Consider the following 4,910-nt stretch of genomic DNA (forward strand, 5'->3'; position numbering starts at 1 on the left):
GTTTTAATTGTTTTGGTGGGAAAGTTGGAGTTTTTTTTGTGTTTGTGGATCTTTATGAAGTTTGAATATTGTGGAGGCTGGGTTGAGTTTAGTTATACTTGTTTTGGAGTTGAACTTTGAGCTTTTATGTGTTTGTGGATGTTTATAAAGTTTGAATGTTGTGAAGGGTGGGTTGAGTTTGGTTATAATTGTTTTGGGGGGAAAGTTGGAGTTTTTTGTGTGTTTGTGGATGTTTATGAAGTTTGAATGTTGTGGGGGTAGGTAGAGTTTGGTTATACTAGTTTTGGAGTTGAACTTGGAGTTTTTTGTGTGTTTTGGATGTTTATGAACGTTGGGAATGCTGTGAAAGGTGGGTAGATTTTGGTTATACTCATTTTTGGAGTTGAACTTGGAGTTTTTTGTGTGTTTTTCCGATATTTATGAGCGTCGGGAATGTTGTGGGGGGTGGGTAGAGTTCGATTATACTCGTTTTGGAGTTGAACTTGGATTTTTTAGGTGTTTGTGGATGTTTATAACGTATGAATGTTGTGGGGGTGGGTAGAGTTTGGTTACACTCATTTTGGAGTTGAACTTAGAGATTTTGTGTGTTTGTGGATGTTTATGAAGTTTGAATGTTGTGGGCGGTGGGTTGAGTTTGGTTTTAATTGTTTTTGTGGAAAAGTTGGAATTTTTTGTGTATTTGTGGATCTTTATGAAGTTTGAATGTTGTGGAGGCTGGGTTGAGTTTGGTTATACTCGTTTTGGAGTTGAACTTTGAGCTTTTATGTGTTTGTGGATGTTTATAAAGTTTGAATGTTATGCAGGGTGGGTTGAGTTTGATTAAAATTGATTTGGGGGGAAAGTTGGAGTTTTTTGTGTGTTTGTGGATGTTTATGAAGTTTGAATGTTGTGGGGGTGGGTAGAGTTTGGTTATAATTGTTTTGGGTGAAAGTTGGAGTTTTTTGTGTGTTTGTGGATGTTTATGAAGTCTAAATATTGTGGGGGGTGGATTGAGTTTGGTTATAATTATTTTGGGTGGAAAGTTGGAGTTTTTTGTGTGTTTATGGATGTTTATAAAGTTTGAATGTTATGAGGGTGGGTTGAGATTGGTTATACTCGTTTTGAAATTGAACTTGGAGTTTTTTGTTTGTTTCTGGAAGTTTATGACATTTGAATGTTTTTGTTTTGTTGTAGGATGCTGATCAAAGATGAGATTGGAATGTTGCTGGAGATGCTATGTTGGAGATGTTGTGTTCCAAACTTGTTTTAATGTTCTTTCTTTTATGTATTTGTGAAGACATTTATTTTTAAACTATCTTGTACCTTTTCTCTATTTTAGGTAATAAAGAATAGTATGGACTTTGTTTGTTTGTTTTATTTCTTATGTGAATATGTTTGAGTTGCTTAATAATGTTTTATAGGTTATTCAGATCAAATTTAAAAAAATTACAAATTACAAATTACAAATTAATTTTTTTTTAAAAAAAAATGACTATCTCCCGACAGCTGGTAAGTCATCAAAATTTCAAATATCAAATTTAAATATGAAAATTGAACTACTGACGGCTGGGTTTTCAAAACTCCCAACGATTACAATATATGTGTCAGGAGTGCACAAACTCCCGATGTTGTATATAACGCGCGAGAGTTTGTTCAAACTCCCAACGCGATATATAAGTCGTTTGGGAGTTGCGTCCAACTCCCACGATAGATTTGTGCGTCGGGAGTTCTACTCCCAACGGACTTCTCCCAACCCAACTCCCTAAAAGAAATCTAGTATGAGAATTTTCCTGAGCAGCGGAAGGATCATTCTAAATTCCATTCAAAATTGAACATAAACAATCGCAGTCTTCAAACGAAAACAAACAGGTCATGCACAACAAGATATTACAACATGCTTACTAAGAGTCTCAAGGGATAGAGTATGTGTACCTTTGAAGAAACATTCTTCAAACTCCCTCGATCAATCTCCAATTGTCCAAGAACAACAACGCTCGAATACAATGACCGATGCACAACACAATCAACAGCACGAACACCACGAATAGCCAATGGCTCCTCGAAACCAATCGAGTTGGGTGAGGACACCACCACAATGGTTACCTTGGTATTCTCGGTGTGAGAATCCAGAAGTTGTGGACTCTGTATGAACTTGGCTTGTGGAAGAGACCTGAGGACAATGATCGTGTAGACGATCGAACACTTATACACATCTAGATGTGTATAAGAGACAGATCCAGGAGTTGTGCGCTCTGTATGATCTTGACTTGAGGAAAAGACGAAGAACTATGATCGAGTAGACGATCGAACAAGTGGGAGATAAGAAGCTATCTATCGTATAGACGATATGCTCGATCGTGTAGTACATGGCAGCCCATCGTCTGTCTCTTATACACATCTAGATGTGTATAAGAGACAGGCCTTCTCCTTGAGTTCTTTCTGAAAGTACCAACTCTTTAAAATTAGGAAAATATTTTTTCTTTTATCTCATGGTTACCATAAAACCACCAATAACCTCCCACTCAATTGGTTATTAGAGAAAAAGATTTAATTATCAAATAATTAATATTATTATAAATAAATATGATAACTAACATACCATATTATATTTATAACATATAGTTTTAATATTTCATCTCATGAACATAAACCATAGTTCTTTTTCTATTTTATGGTACTTAATGTAAATCATATTTATATTAATCATCCACTTGATGTATCTCATACATCACACTAATTATGTCATATATAATTGAATTTCCTCATGTTAATTTAAACACTTCAAATCAACCCCAAGAATTGGTTATCAACTTGAATCCATTGAGATACTAAGGGGACCTTATGAACCTGTAGCTTGAAGCTCCAACGGTACTTAAATAACTGACTAAACTTTTTAGTCACGAGATCCACTATCCGTTAACAGTCGGGCACTTCACTAAAGACCGACAGCCGCACTCTCCTCATTATAGATATAATTCTGTGTCCATATCAACCAATCAATAGTGCGATAACCCTTCACAATTCGCTCGTAAGTACAACTGGGTCAATTTACCGTTTTGCCCTGTAGTTATATCTAACTTCTTAAGTACCACTGATTCCTCTAATGAACATAAGTCATAGTCCTACTATGACTGAGTCCACTCTTCCAAAGAGAGGATGTGACCACTATGTTCAAGACCTGGAATTAGCCCTTAAGAGAGCAATCTATCTACTTACCCCTTCTTCAGGGAAGGAGTGAATTTCGTCTTCTATAACTGAGTTCCCAGCTCCCTAATCAGACAAATCCCCAAAATGGTAGGCTTGTTGAGTTGGCAATCTAGTCACTCTCACCCATACTAATCAAAGGATCACCCTCAAAGGCATGAGTTCCCAAAACACTTAGAATTAAGGTCATGTCACCTATGGTTGTTTAAGTGAGATGTAAGTCTCAAGTATCAATGGCGTTATATAAAGAGACGAATCATCTCGTGGTCCGGTCTTATACAAACTCTTTTTATAGGACACCCTCGCTCACATGTCTCCACATGAATGGTCAGGATCAAACCATCTGTAGTAGTTCACAATACTTGTAAATCTCTACAAAGTGAGTCGTATTCGTAGTATCACAAGGATAAGGTATCCCTCTATTATCCTTATACTACAGACCTTTTAGGTTATTACTTAAGGCATGATCCACTTATATATCTCATATACATACTTAAGTTTACATACATAACCACGGATCTTTGTTTATTGGATATAAGTAAATGCGAATAAAATAACTCTACGAGACTCTGAAAGAATTAGGACACCAATCTCAACACTCCCGACGACCAGTACGTTGTCGGGAATGGATCTCTCAACGCATTTTTTACCATTTTTTGGCAATTTTAAGCATTGGAAAAGGTGTGATTTCTTGTACCGACGATTTTCAGCCTCAGGAAAGGTGTGATTTCTTGTAGTATATTATAAAGGTCCAATATTAACATAATTTGTTATTCTTTATTCTTTCTATTACATAAGGAATTATCTTGTGTGTGTTTAGGGCAAGAATTTTTCCTCCCAGCCTTTATATATTGTGCCTCTGATTCTCATAAATATATACAAAAGTTAGGGTTTTCTCTTGCACCAATTATCTCTCCAATGACCTTCCTTTTCTCGTTCTCCTATTGCCTCTCATTTGGTCAAAATCCACAACAGTTCCGACAACAAAGAAGTTAGCATTGGCAATGGAGAATTGGACAAGGACAAAAAAAATTAAGATTTTTCATTTGTGTTTGGATTCCACCGGAAGAGAGATTGTTTCATTCTCATAAAATATGGACCTGAGATGTTGCCTTCATCAAGTTTCATTCTCATAAAATATGGACCAACAAATTTTTTTTATTACGCCTTGTGTTCGACTATTCATGCACCAAGAAAAGACAATGAACGGTTATAAAGATATTTTTTCCACTCATAAATTGAGTTTACTCATTATATTTGTTCAATTATTTTTTATTATTTTTTAATACAATGTATTTAGCTATATTTTTTTAGTATAATGTATTTGTGGGTTTAATTTTAGAGGTTTAATAGTTATTTTGAATACAATTTATTTATGCTTAGTGTTGATGTTTTTAATATTATTGATGAAATTGGGTGAAAATACAAGGATGTTAAAGTTGGTTGATTGATTTTCTCAAATATGGTCTATTTAGTTGTTACTTAGTATAGTCTATTTGTGGAAAGTCGTAGAGAACTAGTAGTTATTTTGAATGTAAGGTATTTATTTATGATGATATTTTTTAATTTGCGTTTGACATGTTTTGTTTGGAAAAATAATTTCAAGTTTAAGATTTGAAAATATTATTGTATTTTCAATCATTGACAAAATCTTGAATGAAATCCCGATTGTTATGGTTTGAATTTTAGATTTTTTGAATTGTTAATCATTTTGGTTCGTTGTTAAG

Source organism: Benincasa hispida, chromosome 10, assembly GCF_009727055.1.
Source record: "Benincasa hispida cultivar B227 chromosome 10, ASM972705v1, whole genome shotgun sequence".
Classification (NCBI taxonomy): Eukaryota; Viridiplantae; Streptophyta; class Magnoliopsida; order Cucurbitales; family Cucurbitaceae; genus Benincasa; species Benincasa hispida.